This window comes from Danio rerio, chromosome 8 (genome assembly GCF_052040795.2).
Source record: "Danio rerio strain M-AB ecotype USA chromosome 8, GRCz13ab, whole genome shotgun sequence".
Classification (NCBI taxonomy): domain Eukaryota; kingdom Metazoa; phylum Chordata; class Actinopteri; order Cypriniformes; family Danionidae; genus Danio; species Danio rerio.
In genome coordinates, this window is record NC_141028.1 from 17362079 (window position 1) to 17385387 (window position 23309).

At 38.2% G+C, this 23309-nt stretch overlaps 1 protein-coding gene and 1 long non-coding RNA gene across 21 annotated transcripts in view; both read right to left on the reverse strand.

Annotated features, from left to right (window-relative positions):
* Nucleotides 1-23309, reverse strand: part of agbl4 (AGBL carboxypeptidase 4) — a 680504-nt gene that overhangs the window by 153835 nt on the left and 503360 nt on the right.
* LOC141375594 (uncharacterized) lies at nucleotides 1417-9065 on the reverse strand. Its single transcript, XR_015497736.1, has 3 exons — nucleotides 8906-9065; nucleotides 7784-7956; nucleotides 1417-2572 (listed from the first exon to the last, which is right to left on the reverse strand). It is a non-coding gene; the product is annotated as an uncharacterized LOC141375594 (long non-coding RNA).

A 23309-nucleotide genomic window follows, 5' to 3' on the forward strand; every position in this document is an offset into this window, starting at 1 on the left:
TCAATTCAATTTAGCTTTATCTGTATAGCGCTTTTACAATGTAGATTGTGTCAAAGCAGCTTCACATAAATGGTCATAGTAACTGGATCAGGGTAGTTCAGTTTTTAGTGTTTAAGTTCAGTTCAGTTTAGCTCAGTTCAGTGTGGTTTGAAATCATTACTGAGAGTGTAAACACTGAAGAGCAAATGTATCGATGAGTAGCTTTTCAGATCCTGAACCATGCAAGCCAGTGGCGACAGCGGAGATGGAAAAAAACTTCACCAATAGGAGAGTGAAGAAAAAAAACATAGTAAATCAACTTTATGAGTAGTTATATTCTGATGTCATCATTTTACTGTGAATTAACAAACAGGACATACTGAAAGTCTGTTCAAGTCCACCATAATGACTATACAAAACTTTGCATTTTAACCAACTGTAGACCTACTCATAGACCTGTTTTTATTTTTATTATTATTGTTTTACCATATGTTTGAGAAATAACAATAATAATAGCCTTCTAATATTAACCTTTATTTTACATCTATAGAATCGTAAGAAAATTGTGATCTTGATTTTAAGCAATAAAAATTGTGATTCACATTTTAGCCAGAATCGTGCAGCCCTACTCCAAACCCCATAAGATGGGACAGTGCATCGGACTATGGCAACCACATTAGCTTAAAAAGGCGCAGTACTTTTTGCGGTTGGGTCTGTTTTAGTATGTATCATGTTCTCACCACATACTAACCGATCCAGTGTTCATTTGAAAGCATACAATGAGGTCTCGATACGCTTTTTTTGGTCCGGTTTTGGTGCACACTTGAGTGTGATTGCTACATTCACACAAGCCCAAACGAACCACACCAAGAGGGAAATTGAACTCTAGTGTGATTCAACCGAACCCCCTTATATGTTTGTTTCAAGAGTTCACACTTAGATCTTGTTTGACAAATGTTAGCAGGTTTGGCATGCTCTCCCTGGAGAGAACCCTGAGCTCAGAGATAGTTGAGCCCAGGGCTCCCGCCTGGTCAATAGAGCATGCAAGAGGAGTACGAGATCAGGTGGTTCTCGAGAGCTCCCCATGGTAAAGGAGGAAAGGAGGAGAGAGGTGGATCGGGGGGTTCTTCGGAAAATGAAGGTAAGGGAGGAGTTTTAGCTAGGCTACTTATAGTGAGTTTGGATTAATCTGATTGGCTAACTAATGATTATAGATGGGTGACCAGCTGCAGTCAATCATATCATGTGCTCCTCTCAAAATTAGTTTGTGAAACTTCACTTATTTGAAACGATAATTATTGTGAAAAGTGCTATACAACTAAAGTATAGAATAAAGTAAATAAAGTATATTTACCTGTTTTTATGTTTTGTTTTGTTTTTATGCATTTTTATTATTTGTTTTTATTTTTATTTTACTTGTTTCTTTTATTCTTGTTTATGTAAAGCACTTTGAATTGCCACTGTGTATGAAATGTGCTATATAAATAAACTTGCCTTGCCTTGCCTTGCCTTGCCTTGCCTAAAGTTGAATTGAATTGAAGCAAATCTATGAAGAAAACACACCAGATTCTGAAACAACAAACCAAGTGTAAAAACATCCATGTAGAATGTTTTGAAGGTTAACACAAGGAAATAAACATACAGTACGTTGAAAGATTACAAGGCCTTTGAGTCTGATCTTGCTTGGGAAACTTAATTGAGGTCCTTCACCATAATGGAAAGGGTCTTCTTCTCAATAAATAGTGCTATATGAGCTTTGTGAGCGCCCCTCCACCTTTTGATAGTATCATGGGATCACGGTCCATAGAGAATCTCCATGCTTCTGGCTACATGGCGAGAGCATCAGATAGGATAATGTATTATTAAAACCCCCAATGTCTTGGTGTTTAATATAATCAGCAGCAGAGCAGACACGCTCTACTTACAGCTCTGTTGCTTGCCGTCTCATCTAATCCATAGTGCCTTTGCTCTCTCTGGGTTTGCCCATGAGTTCCAAGGAGACCAAATCTCAGAGGTAAACAGGGACGGAGCAGGTATTTCGCAGAAGGGAGGGACAGTTACTGGATTACAGTACATGCTTAAAGTCACTGTAAAGTTTTTAATTATCTTAGCCTCAGACTGAACAACTAAAAAAATGTTTGGCGACTAGTTGCTAAGTGCTCAACGCTGGCCATACTCTGTTCTGCAAAACAGCAGAGGGAGTTCTGAGTCTAAGAGCATGAGCCACGCTACCAACCGGCGCAAAGTACTAATGAAATATTAATTATTAGCCTTGTGTGTCAGTGAAATGAGCCTGAACGGGATCCCACAGGAAGAGCTGTCAGGAAGAAGGAGAGGGGGAGCGAGACAGCTAGGATGAGCAGGCCCTGACCTTTACTGTCAGTCGAGAGAGAGAGGGACAGCGACAGTGAAGGAGGGGAGAGATCAAGAGAGAAAAGCAGCCCCAGAGCCCCCTGACTCCTTGTCTTACGCCAGTCATCCGCTGGGACACATCATTCTGACCTGCTCTGATCCATGACTGCTCTGCTCAACAGCTTTTCACCAATCGGCAGACAAAAAGTCCTCTGACTGCCACACGCAGCACAGATATCTTCTGCACAGGAGACAAAGTGTATCGTTTGAAATGAATAGTTCTGGTATGACAATAACAAAAAGTAACAAGTAAAAAAAGTACACTAAGCATCAGAACATGTCCCATGTAAATACCATTACCATACACTAAGTAGGTAAGGTACTAACATGTAAATATCCAAGAAACCTACAATCAGGGCTTGACATTAACCTGCCAAATGCGGGTAGATTTCAGCTGTGGTGGGTTAGACAACCACATCCACAAGCCACTTTGGCCAGTTGAAAATAATTTTTAAATAGTAAGCTGACTTTAAATAGTAAACTGACTGTTTTTTAGTAAGCTGACTGCGATGTCACTAGCCAGTCTGGAGGCTGTGGACACCAGGCAGCTAAAGAGAATTACTAATTCAATTTTAAGTGACACTGCTCATCCCCTACATTCAAAGTTTCAGCTCCTTCCTTCTGGTCGAAGATTTCTAGTATCAAGCTGTAGAACTAAACAATGATCTATGACCTTTACCCAGGACAGACTACTGTGCTAGTTTTAGATACATGACAATAACTCTTTAGATACATGACTTCACTTTTGCGTTTGTTAGTTTCTGAAAGGATCAGATGACAGAAGCACATCAATATTCATCCGCACGGTATTATCATCCGCTCAAGAAGTTTGTTATTTTTAATTATAGACACGCGGCAAGCGAGAAAGCTACTAGTATGGTGGACAGGGTAGATTCTGCTCTTCTTCTTGGCTTTGTGGATGTTCATCAAGACGGCAACAAGGTTCGTTTAAGCTCAGGTCGACCATGGCTCGTTATTATATGTATATATTATTACAGTGTAATGTCTCGACTGTGTATTCAAAAATGGGGTTTCCTTTGTTTTCATTCTCCTTCTTGTTTACAAGCTAGAGACAGATCAATAGCATTTAGCTGCACATCTAGAGCCACCTTTTGGTACCCTTTTGCTGTGCTAGGTACCCTTCCAAAAGGGTACCCAAAAAGTGGTACGGTACGGTTTGCTTTTAGGTACCTTTTGGCAGTGGAAACGCCATAAAAGCGTACCGAACTGTACTGTACCACTCAGTTGAAACAGGCCATAAACGTTACATTTGTGTGGCTTAATCGCTCATTAATTCATTGTTATTCATGCATACACCAACATTGAGTGAAATTCTTTAAAAGTAAAGCGTATAACATCTAAAAACACATCTTAGTGGGTCATTCATCAATTAAATAATCTTAGGCAAATTTTCCTTAACTGTTTAACCTTCACATTGTTTTAGAAACTCATGTTGTGTCAAAAATAAAAGGTTTGATAATCTTAGGGAGAAAATGTTTCAAAAGCTATCACCGGTACAGTGAAAAATGATTTGTTTGTACCTTATTTATTCCTAGAAAGTGCATATTAGGGGGTTGTGTAGCGCAGTGGGTAGCATGATCGCCTCACAGGAAGAAGGTCGCTGGTTTGAGCCTCTGCTGTGGAGTTTGCATGTTCTCCCTGTGTTCATGTGGGTGTCCTCCGGGTGCTCCAGTTTCCAAAAATATGCGCTATAGGTGAATTGGGTAAGCTATTGGGTGTTTCTCAATGTTAGGTTGCAGTTAGAAGGGCATCCGCTGTGTAAAACAAATGCTGGATAAAATGGAGGATCATTCCACTGTGGTGACCCTAGATTAATAAAGGGACTGAGCCGGAAAGAAAACTAATGAGTGCAAATTAATATCTTAAACATACTGTACATTTTATCATCACAATTAGTACACTAATATATACTACTCCAGTGACATCTTTTTGACCTTGTTTATCTAAATGTACAGTGAGAGAGGACTGACACAGAAAAAAGATTTATATAGTGTGCTTCTCTATGATCAGGTTTGATAGTGTCTAGCTAGCTGCACAAACAGATCTTGTGTCCTGAAAAACAAAGCTATGTGGATGTAAGTAATTGCTGTCTGTTCTGTGGAAATCAGACACACACATATTTAAATATGCAGATATGTTAGTTATCCCTGAACAGTGTTTCACAACAGGCCGGCTGTAGGAGTAATTGAAGGTTTTGTGGGGTTTTAATCCGCTCTCAATTCCTAGCAATTCACTTTCAGTTTACCACAACAATCCAGCATAAAATCAAGCATGGCGGACTTCACAGTGAAGATATCAATACAATTTATTGCAACCACAAGCATACAGTTACATTCAAAGTTATTAGCCTTCATGTTAATTTTTTCTTTTAAATATTTCCCAAATAATGTTTAACAGAGCAAGGATTTTTTAAAAGTATTTCCTATAGTATGTTTTCTTCTGAAGAAAGTCTTATTTGTTTTATTCTGGCTAAAATAAAAGCAGTTTTTATTTTTTTAAAAACCATTTTAGGGACAAAATTATTAGCCCCTTTAAGCTATTTTTTTTTACGATAGTCTACAGAACAAACCATGTCACTTTAAGCTGTAAAGAAGTGTCTTGAAAAATAACTAGTTAAATATTCTTTACTGTCATCATAGTGAAGATAAAATAAATCAGTTATTAGCAATGAGATATTAAAACTATTATGTTTAGAAATGTGTTGACAATCATCTCTTCGTTAAACAGAAATTTGGAAAAACATTAAACAGAGGGCTAATAATTTAGGGGGGTAGGGGGTATGGGGTATATAATTCTGACTTCAACTGTAGTTATTTAATCACTTTATTGTTGTTATAAATAGCTGGTAACTTTGGAAGCTGACCACATAATTTTTTTTTGCAAACAATATAAAATACTGATTAAATATCCTTCGGATTAAATTTAAACTTTTCTTTCACCTTTAAGTTAATTTTAGATGATTTTGTACTTTTAGCATTTAAATAATCTAGATTCCTCAATACACCCCAAAGTTTTATGTTTCAAATTTATTTTCATTTATCTTATACTTAAAATAAACCCTTTTTGCCTCTCTTATTTTGTTCCTAACCTCGTTTCTCTTTATTTTATAAAATTCATAACCACTACACTTACTATCCTTTCTAAACTTTGCAAAACAATCATCTCTTATCTGTAACAGTTGTAATTTATCATCTGTAATCCAGGGGTCTGATCTTTGTTTAAATCTTATTTTTTATATGGCGCTATTTTATTCAAAGCCTTACTGAACAGATCCTTAAAACAATCCCAAACTGCATCCACATTCTTAGATCCTCATATACCCCAGACCAATCAATTTTATCTAATATAGCACAAAATAAATTAGGACTGTAATTCTTCACTGGCCACACTAAAACAGTATTATGTCCCATAAACATTGCACTTTTCTATATAAATATACTAAAAAATGACTAAAATATACTAAAAAATAAAAAATATACTACTACACTCAATTACACCACTACAACTTATCCTAGCTGAATCAGATGTCAGAATCAAATCAATAATAAACTGCGATTGGTGAGTAATTTTAGTTGGTACCTCAAAAATTTGCTTCAATCCAAAAAAATCGAAAAAATGTTTAAAAGCCTTACATAACAAAGAGTCCTTATTTGACATATCAGTGTTTAAATATCCATTTATTATAATTTTAGTTCCAAGGCGGTTTCACAAAATCCTTTAAAACTACTACTAACAATTTTTAAATACTTTGAACTGGTGGCCGATACAAGTTTCCAATTGGTTTACTCTTCGCAAATAAAATGTCCACCCACACAGCTTTAATGGATGCACTATTCATATAATTTCTGACATTAAAAGACAAATCAGCTCTTACTGTATATAAACACATACGCCACCACCTTTACGATTTCGTTCTCTTCTTATCAGACTATAATTTGCAATTTCAATTTCTGGGTCCAACACTGAACCGTCCAACCATGTTTCACTGCATCCAAGTACCGATAACCGTAGATCCGAACATAACAGTCTATTAAAACTATTGTTTTAAAATGCATTTAGGAAAATCTTCTTTTCGTTTAATATAAATTGGGGAATAAAATATACAGGGGGCTCATTATTTTTTACTTCAACTATACATCCTTAAGACCATTTTTACAGTGTCACCTTTTATATTGTTATTGTATTTGTTTACAAGAACATCAAACTCTGGCACTTCTAAGCTGTTTTTACACTTTGGTTTGATTGCCATGTCTGAACTCAACCCTCTCCCTGCAGGTCTTTTTTTCACACACACACACACACACACACAAAATATTGTATAACTGAAGTGTGGTACATTTGCGTCATCTATGCAAGTGCCACCGGCAGCTGTTTACCACTGCAGCTAGCCATCAATTCACGGGAAGGAAGCAAAAATGGAAACTATTGTTCAAATACCTTTGGTTTTTGCACCAAAACACAAAACAGCATACACTTGCAATGTGACTAGAAATGTGAATGCCATAGTTGGTTCTAAAGGCACCGTTGTACCTTTTTTTTTTTTTCAGAAGTTTAAGGCTAGTAATTGATTTTCATATATATATATATATATAGAACTCGCCTCTCTAACTAATATAATTTGAATGTGTCATGCTAAACAGGGAGTTCATTAAAAGTATATTGTCAGATTATAATGCTGTGATGTAAATAACCTCATCTCTCTGCATAATTTGTTCAAACATTTCCATATTGCTACGATTAGATGCTTTTTATTGGAAGTTTATCACTAATATATTCAACCTTTTATTCTTTTAAGTAAGGAATAAAAAAAGAAAGTTGCTGTGAATCTATTGGGTGAATAAATCACTTATATATGTTAAAGATGCCCTATAATTAAAACATGGGTATACCAAGGCATAGTAAAATAATCAAAAGATCAGTATATAGAAATGGGCATACTGTTAGTCTTAGACACCACTGTTTTCTTGTTTTTATGTAAATTACATGAGTGTAAAAGCCCGGTGGAAAACGGAAGTAGAGGACAAAACAAACTGACGAGACTTTCACATTTGCATGTATGCCTACTTTAGGTCATTTATCCGGGCCTGACAAGCAGCCAGAGTAAAATGAGAAATTATGATACACTGGTGTTTGAAAAATGAATGTCTTTATGCTGTTTTCATCTGTTTTTATATTATTTGTTTTTATATTATTTATACTTGTCTCTTTTATTCCTATTTATGTAAAACACTTTAAATTGCCACTGTGTGTGAAATGTGCTATATAAATAAACTTGCCTTGCCTGTTTATAAATGGCAAATTATAGATTACTATGTAAATATACTGCTAACTAAAGCATGTCTATGGTGCCAGATCGGTTTGCTCAATTCACCTGTATCGCATTTCCTGAGACAGTGGAAGGAAACCAATGGAACACCCGCGCGAGCATGAGGAGAACATGTAAACTCCGCACAGAAACGTCGGCTGGCCTGGTAAGGACTTGAACTAGTGATGTTCTTGCTGGGAGGCAACATTTCTAACCACTGTGCCGCCATGCCGCTCTGTCTAGAAAGGAAGGAGGAGTAGGGGTGGATTATTCAAAACAAAGATACTGAGGTAAGAAATTCTCGATATTTATGGTGAGTTAAGGATTGACTGATTGGTGGATCGTGTATTAGCTAATGCTGGACCAACTGTGTTCAATCATAAGCACATGCTCCTCTCGAAATTATTTTATAAATAAACCACATTTCTACTTCACTAAAGGCTGCTTTCTCATTATGTAGTTAATAACAAAATATATAATACATGTGATTGTGTTGTTTTTATGTTGTCTGTGATTCTTAAAGTTATTCCCAGAAACCCCAGTCGCCGATCCATCCTTCAGTGTAAACAGCACAGACAGAATGCTACCCAGAAAGTCATGAAGTGAGGAAAGATCTGTGACATGGCTACTTTAAAATTGTGCAGTCTGAGCTTGGTATAAGAATTGCATTATATTTTTAGAAACATGGGGTGTTTATATGAAATTGTATGGTACATATGGAGAGGAGAGTATGCTCTGCAGGGGGGTAGTCAAACCCACTTCTCTACACAAAGCATACTCAAAAATGCACAGTGTTTTCCCAAAAACATGAAGTGTTTATAAGAAAGTGTCTGGTGCATATGGAGAGGAAAAGAGAGTGTAATCTACAGGTGGTTTGTCAAACCCACTCAGTTAGTGCATGCTGTTCTCCTAATGGCGTACTGTACTAATAACAAGAACAATACTGTACTGCACTAATAACAAGGGTTTCTGCATTCTAATTTTAGCCTACTTAAAGTTTACAAAAAATGATTAAGTCATCAATAATTAGGTCACCCATAATTGTTTTAACACCAACTGGTCTGCTAAAAAAAACCCCACAGTGGTCTGTTAAAAAAAAAACCTTACAAAAACACAAGAAGCCCAAATAAATGAAAACCAAATGAGCCAAACACTGTCAAACGTGCTCTACTGAGAAAATGCTCTTACTGTCATCCTGCTCACCCTGCACTCACTGATGTCCACTGAGCAGAGACCAAACCGGCACTGAAGGCTCGAGCCCCGCATGTCAGCACCACAGAAACCCCTAGAACATGCAGCCGTCAGAGCGCTTCACGTGGCCCAATAACAGGAGCACGTAGCCCTCAATGACAGCTCTCAACACGGGACATTACTTTGTCCTGTGCTGTGGGAGGGGAAGCAGGTGTGTGTTGTGGTGTGACAAAACAGGAGGTGACAGCTTGTGTTTTCATTCGGCCCCCCCGCAGGACACGGTATATCGCTTCGGTCACACTGCTTCAATATCTTTGTTTCTTTCTAGCAGCCATTTTCCTATGGGCTGCCTTTCTTTAATTCATCTCCCTAACACAACTCCCAAGTTCTATCTGCTTATTTACATGTGTGGCCTTTTGATATGATTTGGCAGATTAGCTGGATGGCTGCTATTATAATTTTTAACTCATTTGCACTGAACTGCATGTTTTGGTACAGTACAGTATGGTACTGTATGCAGTTTTTTCTGTTACCAAAATAGTGAGCTAATATGGCCTGCTTCTATTGAGTGGTATGGCATGGGTCACATTTATCAGGCTTGCATTTCCACTGCCAAAAGCAGGGATGTCCAGATTCGGTCCTGGAGGGTCGGTGTCCTGCCAAGTTTAGTTCCAACCCCAATCAGACACACCTGGGCTAGCTGATCAAGCTCTTACTAGGCTGTCTAGAAATATCCTTGCAGGTGTGTTGAAGCAAGTTGGAGCTTAAATTTGCAAGACACCGGCCCTCCAGGACCAAGTTTAGACACCCCTGGCATAAAAGGGTACCGATTCTGGCCTTGGTGTATGACAGAACGTTTCAGTCTATGTCATTTTCGCTTGAAGAAATGTCAAAGTAAAGCTGTACAATTCATTCACATGTCATATGAGAAGCACTTCCCACAAAACAGAGGCTTTATACACATAAATACTTGTGTATGAATGTTCATTACTAACCTATCTATGAATATAATTTGATTATAACTGCAGATCAATGATGCTAAATTGTCTGCAATTATATAAAATAAATAAATAAATGCAACATATATGAACACATACACCTTACAGTCTCTGATTTGTTACCAAATTACAATAAAAATAAAAATAAAAAATACACACAGCATACATGTAGTCCTTATTTGGCTTCAAAAACAACATGCAACATGTAGCCTACAGTCAGTGCAAACCTCTCATCTGTATCTTTAATCTTCACCAGCATATGTAACCTCTTGTTAGAAAGTAATTCTGTCATTCCGAGTTCATAATAGTTCAAAAGGTGATGATAATAGTCAAACATGACAGTTTGTTCATGTTTTAGGTTGCTGAAAGAATCATTAGCTCCTTTGTTTTTTTTTTGTTTTTTGTCTGTTTCTGAAAGGACTGTATGTCAGAAGCACCTCAATCATCCCGAGCACGGTATTATTATCAGCTCCAGAAATTCGTTATTTAAAAAATAGATGGGCACGCAAGCTTTCTGGAGAAAGCAACCACTCGTGCTTTTAGACAGCCTCGTAAAACAACAACAGGTTCTTCTTGACTTTGTGGTTGTTCATCGAGATGACAACAATGTTTGTTTGAGCTTAGGTAGACCATGACTTGTTATTATATGTATATAGTATTACAGTGTAATGTCTTGGCTGTGTACTTAAAAATGGTGCTTCCTGTGATTTTATTCTCCTGGCTTGTGTACAGCAGCGTGTCTAACTCTGCCTTTTGTTTTGCTAGGTATGCTTTGGAAAGGGTACCCAAAAAATGGTATGGTACAGTTCACTTTTTGGTACCTTTTGACTGTGGAAACGGCCATAAAAGTGTACCAAACCATATCGTATTACTCAGTAGAAATGGGCCATTACTATACTATGAACTATACTGTCCCTATCAAAAAAGTATGGAACCAAAAGGGTGGGGATAGATTAGTTTAATCTGATACAAATGATTGTCACTTGCGATTGCGAAACAACATTTTTAACACTAGTTCTAACTACTAAGTTTGTCATTTTTTATTTTGACTTTAAATGTGCTTGCCTCTTTTGCCTAGCATCTTCTTTGCCTGCTAACAAAAACATAACTTTCTGCTGCAAAAACATTACTTTATTTAAGATTCGTCTTTCAAAACAGCCTATTCATGGCCATGAAAAAGCCTTCACCCCTGCTTATGAAAGTGAGGCGCGGACATATAGACTGAACTATAGGCTGTATTACCAAAAAAGATTGTATTTAGGGTGATGACATAGTTAAATATGACTACAAACGTTCAAAGCTTAATTTTAATTTCTCAATAGAAGCTTTTAATGTAAATATGACGTTGCAGTCTTTGCTAAACCCAACCAATAGTATTTTAAAAAGCACATATTAACCCGCCCACCCACTTTCGTAAAGCCAACCCACAAATTTAAAAGGCAATCCAGAAAAATAAAAGCCCCCTGATTTTTTACATTTTACTACATTCTTACTCTGTTATTTACTTGTTATTTTATTTTTATTTTTTGGCCTTCTGTTTTTGTCTTACCCGCTTTCTGGAGCCGTTGTTTACTGGACTCAAACTCCGTCCATCATCATGGTCATTTCCTCTCCTCTATAACTAGACAAACTGATAACAGCCAGAAAGCCGTCCATATGGAGGTAAGCGGTCAGCTGGTAAGCTCATAAAAGAACAGCATCATACCACCTAGTAGCGCTCATTTTAAAGACGAAATGCAGCCATACCTACTTCTGGCTACATAATTCACAATCGCCAGAAATGTATATAGGGATACATTTTCAGAATGAGCCTATTCAGCCATTTTCCAAACATTTCAGAATGAAAACCAATAATTTATGTCTCATTTGTTTCCAGGTTCCATCTATATTTGAGCAAATCTTAGATAGTTAACCAAAAATGTTAATTACACCTAGACCTAAGATATAGGTGATTTTTCTTTTAGTAAAACATAAAAGATTTTTAGTTGAAAGTGTGTTGTGCTGAAAAAAAAAATAGAAACCCTTACAGACTTTGTAATGGTGTTATAATGGGAAATGTATTGGTTTTAATGGAAACTGTAATGGTCCCTGTAGGTTTTTGCTGGTAATTTCTCGCTTTCTATTGGTGGCATGCTAAAGCCACTAAATAGTAATAGAATATGTCCCAAAACACACCAGAAACCATTAAATGTACCAGTTTTAATGGATAACAATTGATGGTTTGCATTGTTTTAATGGGATTTGCAGCAGAAACCATTAGAACTTCTGTGATGGTTTTACTTTTTTCCAGCTGGACTGGTCCCTTGGTGATTCATAAAGGCAGTTACAGCAGTAAGTGTTTCGTATTTCCATGTTTGTGTCTCCATATTCAGATGATATGATGTGTTCTCCTGAATGTTTAGCTTTTTAAGTGCTATAGCAAACTGGCTGTATGGAACGAAACTCTGTTGCTGATGGACTATTAAAGATCGTTTAAAATGCCTTAGGACTAATGACTAAGAACATCCTGCTTTTTTTTTTTTTTTTTGATCGTTACATTTTTTAAGACCTCAATGTTTCATCAAAGGCCAAGGGGAATTATTTTGTTATGCCTGTATGTTTCCTTTTAGTGCCAGTAGTTATGGACTCAATTTTTATAAATCATCAAGAATCATCATTTTTGTAAAAAAAAAAAAAAAAAAGTAAATTAACAGCAAATTTTCATTTTTGTGTTCACTATCCTTTTAACAACAAGTGTGTATGCTGGTGAGGTATTGAGAGCTGATTTGTTCAGATGGTTTTCTTTGATAACTATTGGTTATTAGTGGGGGAATCTGATTTGTCAGTCTTAGACACAATCTATGAGGAGGAATTTTATTGCTAACTTACCAAATAATAGATTTAGGCCTATATTGTATATGAAAAAAAAAATTAATAAAATAAAATACATGCATGCAACACAAATAAGTTCAAACTGTTTGACCCGATTTGACCTGACCTTTGAAATGTAGTCAATAAGTTTAATGACCTACAGTATTATAAGATATAATTCTAATTGTATTTTATTATTTATTATATAATTTTTAATATAATTTTATAACACTATTATTATGCTTATTAATTTTATAAGGTATGTAAACAGGCCTGCATAAATAATGCTATTTAACATTAAAGCCATATAGCAACATTCAAAGAACTATCATAGCATACATTAGAGCAGGGGTGGCCAACCCTGTTCCTGGAGAGCCACCTTCCTGCAGATTTCAGTTGCAACCCGTATCAAACACACCTGCCTATAGTTATCACGTGGCGTTCAGGTCCTAATTCATTTGTTCAGGTGTGTTTGATAAGGGTAGCAACTGAAATCTGCAGGAAGGTGGCTCTCCAGGAACAGGGTTGGCCACCCCTGCATTAGAGTATAATGTAATTTAGTTTGATTTATTTCAAATTATAATATTTTAAATGGTTTAAAAAGCAACATATCAATGCATCAGCAACATATAGATTTAAAATAAATACATAACGTAAGATAAATAAAATTGCTTTTTTTATATATATTTTTGGTATTAGATATTAAGACAGTAGACATTAACAGAAAGTACAATTAAAAAGAGAAGTTGATGGGATTAAAAAAGATTCATGGTGCGGTGTTGTTTTAGATGCAGCACTATTTTCAACCCAGGCTCATTATTGATACGTACCCCATATACAGTACATTTCTGGAGATCACAAAATACGTCCCAGGAGGTAAGTTTTTTTGCAGTTTTTGTTTTCGTGAATTCATCAGAGGCCACTGTTTACACTTTTTCAGATCTCAAACTGCCATTCTCGCTTGCTGTTCTTGTGTAAATCTACTAGAGGCCACTGTCAACTGTGACTAACTGACTGATTGATCGGCCGACCATGTGATGCCCCCCATCCACCCCCTTCCATAAACCCAACCACTAGTGTTTTCAAAAGCACAGATTGACCTAATCACCCCCTTCCGTAAACCAAACTGATATTGTTTTCAAAAGCAATCCAGAAAAAGAAAAGTAAAAATTTTGACCACATTTTCAAATCTTACCATATTCTCACCCTATTATTTACTTATTTTATTTTTTTGCCTTTTGTTCTTGTTTTACATGTTTTCTGGAACTGTTCTTCTCCGGACTTGAACCCCGTCATTCCAGTCAACTCCTCTCTGCATCTCAAGTCCACCGAAATACATGGCGAGCTACTGGGCAAACTGGTAACAGCAGAAAGGCCGTCCACATGGTGTTAAGCGGTCAGACAGTAGCATGAAAAGAGACAGAAGCTGTCAGTGGCATCATACCATCATGTAGTGTTCATTTTAAAGACGAAATGTAGCCATACGTAGCTCTGGCTTCATAATTTGCACTCTCCAGAAATGTATGCCAGGGTAGGTTTTCACAATGAATCTGTGTTGACTGTATTCCAATGCACTGACCGCTACGCTATACAATTAAATTCAAGTTTATTTGCACAGTGCTTTTTTCCAATAATTATTGTGTCAAAGCAGCTTTACAAAAGGTATTATAATCAAATTGAGAAAAGTTAAGTTTATTAGTTACCATAACTTAATTAGTTACTAATAACTTTAACTAACTAACTAGTAAATATTAGCTACCTATTAGCTAGTAACTAATAGTTGGTGCTACATGCACCAAAAATATTCCATATTTTTAAAGTAATAAAAAATGACATGCTATGTTGATTAATTCCAAATAATCATCTCAATATTTGCTGGGAAAATCCCATGCTATTGCATCATATCTTGCAGTTATACATCATTGTGCAACATATTTTCAGGATGCTGTTAATAGTGTGCTTTAAAAGAAACAGGAATGTGTTCCATTTTCTTGCACTCCATCCAGTTGTTTTTGAATGCAAGTGAGTGTCTTTGTTGAGGCGTGCTGACTGCAGACGTACAAAAACATGACAGCGGCTTTTCAAGCTCACAGCTCGAGTTGTTTCCTCTTTCCACATTAGACTCTCTCTGTTTCTCTGGGAGGCCAATCAAGGCCACTTCTGTCGGCTCTAGTCCCCTTTACTGACGCCTTTGTGGCTACGGCCAGATCCCTTCCTGCCTGCCAGGCTATCAACACCTCTCTCACCCCGCTCTTGTAGCGCACACACTAAAACACATACACGGCCCACCACTCAAAGAGTCTCAAGTGATTCAAAACAAAACCCTCAGACCACAGTTATTAAGCAGCGACTTTAGTAAGCGTAACTCCCAGCTGCCTTTAATCCCTCCACAGGGGTGACATCCAAAGAGCTAGAATTCATGTCCAACAACCCTGATGGCAAAATCCAACCTGGAGACTTTTTAAGCACCCAGCTCAGTCTTGGTAACCATTCTGTCAGGGGGGAAATGGCAAAAAAAAAAAAGGCTTACAGAAGGACGAGGAAGGATCTACAGATTTGAAATAACTCAATGTTAGTTTGGTTTCTTGCCATTCATACTCAGTTCTTGCACAGCAAGACAACTTCATCTCATGGTTTCAAAGCAAGCCAGAGCTCTGGCAAATGAGCGTTCTTGGGCCCAATATGAAGCTTTTGTACTTTTCTTTTCAGCTACAAAAAAAAAAAAAAAAAAAAAAACACCTTCAGTCCTCACAGAGCACCGCCGATCTCTGGAAATGAAAGTTCACTTCCTCATATTGAGTCTTGACACTTTTTTAGGCTTTTGTCCACTTGAACCTTCAGAGAAACACAGGTGAACCTTGAGAATACTAATCAACAGGGCTCTGAAATTTTAATACTCAACACACCCACACACACACACACACAAGAGAAGTGCATGCACATGTGTGTACCAGTGATTGTGGCATTGAGTACGGAATAATTCATCATGTCTGATTAATTATTCAAAGTAACGGGGGAAGATGTCATCTCAGTACAAAACTTTGTAGTGCAGTTAAAAAGTGAAGATGGGCTGAGACAAACTCAAGTCGTTTCCCTCAGATCTGCTTGCTCTGCTACATTCGCAATGGCTTTTTAAATTATACGTGATTACCATTTAAATACAACGGCATGCTAAACAACTGCTGCCCACTTCTTATAAAGGTTTTTACTATTATACGGCCACTAAAATAGATTTTGTTTGTAATGTGAGGACACTTAAAAGGCCAAACAATGCAAAGAACTTGCTGTTCAGTCTAAACAGCGGAGATTGTATGCATTTCTTATTAAAGGCTATGTTCATATTAGAAAACGGAGCTAAAGCAACTCCCAAAGAATGTCAACTAATCTTTGAACAATAATAAATAAATAACAAAAGAAATTGGAATATCCCATGTTATGGACCACAGGCCAAATGCTGAGAGCTGTTACGGAAACAACAATCTGAACATTTCATTTAGCGAATTTGCTTTTGTTTACTCTGCCACAATCCTTCATCTGCACGAAGCAAGCTGTCACTCATCATTTTGGCAAAATCCGAGTCTATGAATATTTCATTGGCATCGATTCCTCAAAGCCAATAAACTATTGTACAAATTGCCTTTGGTTCTGTTTCTTAGCCTTGGCACAAAGAAGCTGTCTGCCAGAATTGTGAGTGATCTACAATCTCCGTATAATGTTGACTAAAGTGTGTTGACTAATAAATTACACTCTTAATGATTTCGTCAAGCAATAGATCACTCTTTAGACAAAAGCATTGGGTGTTTTCAGAAGTCTTTGCAACAAGGCTAAGTTCCAACAAGGACAGCTGACAATATTGCATTAATTTACTGAAGTTGATAATTGAGATGCAAGATGATGGCAGTTGCATGATGTGACAGACATGAGAGGTACTCCAATTTTAGTTGGCCAAATAGGATGATTTTTTTTCTGCTTTTGTTTTTAAATGTAATAATGTCCACTTTTTGAAAAAAAAAATGCCTTGGAACAACAATTATTGTGAAAAAGTGTTTTGCAGGTAAACTTTAACTGAATTGGATATACAGCAGGACCATATCCGCTATAGACGAGAGGGGTCTGGATGCAGACTCGGTGCAGATGCAAGCTAAGCTGCATGCAATGCTTTTATGGCCCGTTTCATCTAAATGGTTTTCCACTAAGCTAAATTGTCCGTAGTGTATGTGTGTAAATGTGAGAGTGTATAGGTGTTTCCACTGTGGCGACCCCTAATTATAAAGGGACTAAGCCAAAAAGAAAACGAATGAATATTTGGTGGAAGGTGTAGAACCAAGAAATGTTTGTCCAATCAAAATGTTCGTTCCAAACATACTAATGAAATACCTATGCTCACCTTGTTTGTGCAGAAAGGATTATGTCAATGTCGTGCCCAACAACCAACAGTACAGGACTTTTTTATTTTGGTATAGTAACTGCTAACTGCACTATAAAGTTTTCTCTTTGGTGAATGTTACGTGATGTATTGTAAGCATGTTGTCTAATGTGCATTCAGGAGGCATGGCTTTGGATGGTGATTTACAGGGTGGGCTGTAAGCCTTCAGTGCTATCAGGCTAATGTTAGCAAGATCTCCTACTGTAATGCACCTTCAATGCCTGGTTTATACTACTGCATCAAGCGATCACTGTTGACCCACAGCGCATGCAATGGTTTATACTTCTGCGTGCTGTTTCTGTTACTCTGCAATAATACTCCGCAAGTCGCATCCTTGCGACTTGTAGTTACATTTCTGAGAGGTGTGCGTCAGTGTCGCTGACAGCCATAGCATGGCTATGGATCCACGCATAGGCTGCACCGTTGCATACGCGTGCACACAGAAATATAAATCAGCCTTTAGAATATGTAAAAAAAAAAAAAAAAGAAAAACCCTAAATTTCCATTACTTGGGCAATATCCATTCGTTCATTCATTCTTTCATTAGTTTTCTTTTCGGCTTAGTCCCTTTATTAATCAAGGGTCACCACAGCGCCATTAACCGCCAACTTATCCAGCCCATGTTTTATGCAGCAGATGTCCTTCCAGCTGCAACCCATCACTGGGAAACATCCTTGCACTCTCATTCACACACATACGGACAATTTAGCCTACCCAATTCACCTATAGCGTATGTCTTTGGACTGTGGGGGAAACCGGAGCACACGGCGGAAACCCACGTCAACACGAGGAGAACATGCAAACGCGCCACCCCAATATCCGTTCAGTGAATGATTAATCAAAAGTCCTATTTATTAAAGAACTTCTAAAATATGAACAAACTCAACTGTTTTATTAAACCCAAAGATTGGGTTTGTGGAGCAGCAGGGTGGCTCAGTGGTTAGCACTGTCGCCTCATAGCAAGAAGGTCACTGGTTCGAGTCCCAACTGGGCCAGTTACAATTTCTGTGTTAAGTTTGCATGCTCTCCTTGTGTTCGCATGGGTTTCCTTTGGGTGCTCCGGTTTCCCCCACAGTCCAAAAAAAAAATGGGCCATAGGTGAAATGGATCAAATAAATTGGCTGTAGTGTGTGTGTGTGTGTGTGTGTGAATGTGTGTATCGGTGTTTCCATGTACAGCATTGCAGCTGGAAGGGCATCCGCTGTGTAAAGCATTTTCTGGAATAGTGGACGGTTCATTTCAATGTGGCCACCTCTCTGATAAATAAGGGACTAAGCCGAAGGAAAATGAATGAATGAATGATTGAGTTTGTCCACATTAGCAATAAACTGCCTGGTTGTTGTTAGTTATGATGAGTTTATTTGCGGATTTGTTAAAGTGCTACAGATGCTTTCTCTATATAGAGTTTAACCAAATGCTATTCTACAAAGAACATCTCATCTAGCTTTCATACCGTGATATGACTACTGATGTCATCATATGAAGAAGACAATTTAACACTTTTAGAGGAGACCGTCTGACCGGCATAAGAGAAAGAAAGGCCGAGAGAAAAGGAAGAAACAATGACATGAATACTAAACAGCTCTGATGATTAGAAGTGTTGCTAAGAGCAGCTCTGTGACAGTGACATTGGCCGTCAATGTCAGACGACTCCGCCGCGCCTCGGCGAAGAGCTCCATTTTGAGCCATAATTAGCTTAAACATTCCCAGTATGAAAAATTCATGATAGCTTTGGATTTTTTAATTGCGGGAGCATTCTGCGTTAATCGAAGTCATTTAGTGAGCCTTCTGCTTGACACGCGGAGGAGAGGAAAATAAATCAGACGTCTGACTCTCTCAGCCAGTTAACCCGTTTTTTCTGTGCAGAGCTTTTTATTTTAATAGGGCCTGATCTGACACAGTTCTGGTCCACACAGATCAATCAAACGCTGTCAGTGGTCTACTGAAACATGAGAGGTTCAGGCAGAGTTACAGTGCAACAGGCCATCTGAAACACTGGCATTAAGAACTGAGGATATTACTTATGAGCAAAATATCAAATAAGACCCCTAATAACACTTCCTCTAGCTACATTCGTGTGTTTAAAGATGAAGCTATGCATCAAATCGCTATATATTGCGATGCTATTTTGGGGGGGAATAGCCAAAAATGCATTGTATGAAAAATTCTAGATATTTATTTTATGCCAAAAAGAAGGGCTGTTCAATTGGTGGCCCGCTGGCCGAACCCGTTTGTTCCAACCCTCCAAATAGTGTGACCAAGACATCAAAAATAAATTTAGTTCAGGCGAAAAACAGTCGCCATATATGAAGTGACGTGACTCTGTTCAATAAAGCACAAGCTGCAGTTGAAGGCTGCGCAGAGAGTGAGTCACCTGACAATAAGCGAGGGAGTGGTGCGAGCAGTCAAAAACATTTGGGTATGTTTGTAGAAAAGGCTTTTTTGCTCCAGACTGCTCAAATTAAAACAAATAATATACATTTAAAAACCTGATCTAATAAAACCAATGCAGACTAATGATTTCAGGTTTCAAACAGTAAAAACAATAATATAATCCATTCAACTAGTAATTAAAATAAAAAAGGGGATCCGATTCAGGTAAACAGAAGAAAAAAATAACTTATCTCAAATCAACATGCTATTGTAAGGATGGCTAAGTCACTCCATAATATCAGAACGTAAGAACTGTTATGGAATTCCACGAGGAGAGACCATGAGAATTGACAGGCACTAAAATAATAAACTTTCTAATCTGAGAAGAAGATCAGCTAGGAAACCAGTTGTTTATCTGTCTCGATCATGCATTTTCTGCCCTCAACTTTACCTTAGAAGAGCAGCTCACTCACATTCCACACAGAATGTCCAAGTTTTTAATATGGTGTATCTTGTGGATCTATAATCATGTTTGGTGTAATTTTAAATGTGTGATTGGTAAAGTGGTCTTAATTTCAGGTTTCTGCTTTGATAAGATCTTTGCCAGATGCTCCACTCCAGGGAAAATGGTCTTCACATCAACTCATGACCAGACAAGGGTCTTTGTGAAGCATTTATTGTCTTGAATTTATGATGGTTTGTTGTGATTTGAGTGTTTAAGGGTAAGGTGCAAAAGTGTCTGTGGGATCCTGTAGCCAGGCTTATTTGCTGCAACATACTTCTACACGATATTAATCTCTAACTCTTAAATGTCTCTTTGGGTAATCGATGTTGTAATTTTCTGAATTGGCTTATTTTGTTTGATTATGTGAATTGGAATGGAAAATCTTTGCCTGACAAATAAATCTAAAGTTCTCGTTTAACTATCCTGACATCGTTGTAACTAGATTGTTTAGGCTAATGTTTCTGCAGCTTATGACCAGGATTGCTCATACATTCAGGCTCAATAGATGGAGCATAGGCACAGCATTAGAGACCTGTTGATTCTGACAATCACTGACTTAAACTGGCGAGGTTGTGTCCATGAGCAGATGTAACTGGCCAGTATACTAACTCTAAGCAACTTCGGGTAAACGATGAACCATTGACTGAAAATAAGGATTTATTAGGTTAATCGATCTAAATTAGACCAAATCTATAAGGTGATCAGCTTGAATTGGATAAATATACCCTTGTCAGACCCTTACACTATTTGCCAATGTAAACGTTACCGTTTACAAATTGCATTTGCAAATGATCTGTTTAGTTACAATTGGGATAAATGCTTCAAACTTCTGTACAGCTCACAAAAATGGAAAAAGACAAACATAGCAGAAATGGATTAGATTCATCAGGGAATCATCAGCCGATTTGAATCATACTGGTCCAAATCATAACTTGCCAAGACCTGCCAAGAAATCTTTTATATGTTCCTTACACAAACATTGCATTAAAGACCTACAGAATAGTGTGGGAGTTAAACTTTTATGATGCTTTTTTCTTTTCTTTTTTTTTTTGCTATTTTTAGGATTAAATCCACTTTCACTCCACTAAAAATAAAAGTTGTGGAACAACATAAGTGCTAAATAAATTTCCTTTTGGCCGAACTATCGCTTTAAAAGAAAGTTTAAAAACTAAAGGCACATTGCTTTGAGTTCATTTCTCATCAACAGAAAAGCACAGAGAGGCCTTATTGGCCTTGTAAACGAAAGATCAGTGTGTGATTTGTCCTTGTCTCTTCTTCTCCTTCCCTCTCTGAAGTATTGTTCAACGTTTTTCAGGTTGAGGGCCGGACCGAATCAATGTCCATGCATCAATATATCACAGCCATAAAAAACAATTTACCTAGAGCAAGATCTCGCCCATTGATTGGTTTGTGTGCCACGGAGAGCTGCGGTGTGCAGGAGGTTAATAGCATTTACAGGGGAAACATATGACCTTCCTCTAAAAATAACGGTCAGAGGAAAAAACACAAAACGCAAAGGAACAGCAAGTAAAGTGAAAATGCTATACACGCCTACTTTAGCGACAGAGAAACACAATTAATTGATCATTCCAAGCATTTGAGGGAACTTTAGTTTTGGGGTGTGGAAAATGTCAACTGGACGAGGACACATTTCACCGGTTCTTTCAACTGGAAAACTACATTTCATTCCCTCGGGGCTTTTATGTTCATGTTTCATGTATATCAAAAAGCAAAGGCGACTGCGAGTGTGTGGACTGTCACTGATATTCTGCCTTATGCTTCATTGTATTAAATGCTCTGTTGGTTTTGACGCACACACGGCGCACCGCTACTCTCGCGAAGCTCGCCGCTTTATTATCATCACTTGTGGAATTCCAAACAGCTGCCCGCAAGTTCTATTCATCTCCACATGTTTTCATTTCCATCACTCCAGCCTCTCCCTTCGCTGTGTGACAGCATTTGTAGCGCGCGCTCCCGCTGCGCTGCTAAAGGATGACGAGTGGATTGGCGCGCTTCAGGTAAAGGATGATGTGTGAAGACCTGCTGCTGACGGCAGCGTCTCGGTGACAGCACATCAATGAAGGCCGTGATGGACGTCGGGCTGGAAGCGGGCCCTGATTAAAGAGCCCCACGCCCAGCAGTACGCATCTGCCGCCCGTCCCCGGTCTGCTGTCACCACGGCTGGATACAATAAAATAGCGCTCTGGGTCATCTGGGTTTTCGGTGATGTGACAACAAGCCCATTTCGCAAGTGCCAATCAGAGGGGTCTCTGCCAGCACAGGCCCCGCCCTCATCATTTTTCAGCCTATCTTCCTTACCTAATCTGCTTCCCATACTATACTCAAACTAAGATCTCTGGAAGGTTCAGCAAGGATTTAAAATTGTAAAATCAAAACGTAAAATTCTCATATGCAAAATGCACTCACTGGCCACTTTAATAGGTATACCTTATAGTCCTGGGTTGGACCCCATTTTGCCTTAAGTACTGCCTTAAGATTCAACAAGGTACTGGAAATATTCTTTAAAAATGTTGGTCCTTTTTGACATGATAGAGTCGCGCAGTTGCTGCAGATTTGTCAGTTGTAAATTGATGATGCAAATCTCCCATTCCACCACATCCCAAAGATGCTCTATTGGATTGAGAAATGGTGACTGTGAAGGCCATTTGAGTACAGTAAACTCATTGTCATGCTCAAAAACCCAGTTTGGGATGATTTACACTTTATGACAAAGCGTTATCCTGCTGGAAGTAGCCATCAGAAGATGGGTACACTGTGATCATAAAGAGATAGACAGCAGGAACATTCAGGTAGGCTGTGGCAAAGACATGATGCTCAATTGGTACTAATCGTGCCAAGAAAATATCCCCCACACCCAGGGCCGGCGCGTCCATAGAGGCCACCTAGGGTGGCAGAATAGACAGGGTGGCGTCCCCGACACTACCCTCACCACCCGCGCCCTCAGTTATATCCGCGTCTAGGCGCCCCCACCCCCGCTTTCACTCTAGGGTTGAGGGCGGCGTGATCGCCCTTTGCCTAGAGCGGCAGTTCAGCTTGCTACGGCCCTGCCCACACCATTACACCACCACCAGCCTGAACTGTTAATAGAAGGCAGGATCCATGCTTTCATGTTGTTGATGCCAAATTCTGACCCTACCATTCGAATATCGCAGCAGAAATCGAGACTCATCAGACCAGGCAACGCTCATTTGAGTTGCTGTTGTCTTTCTATCAGCTCATACCAGTCTG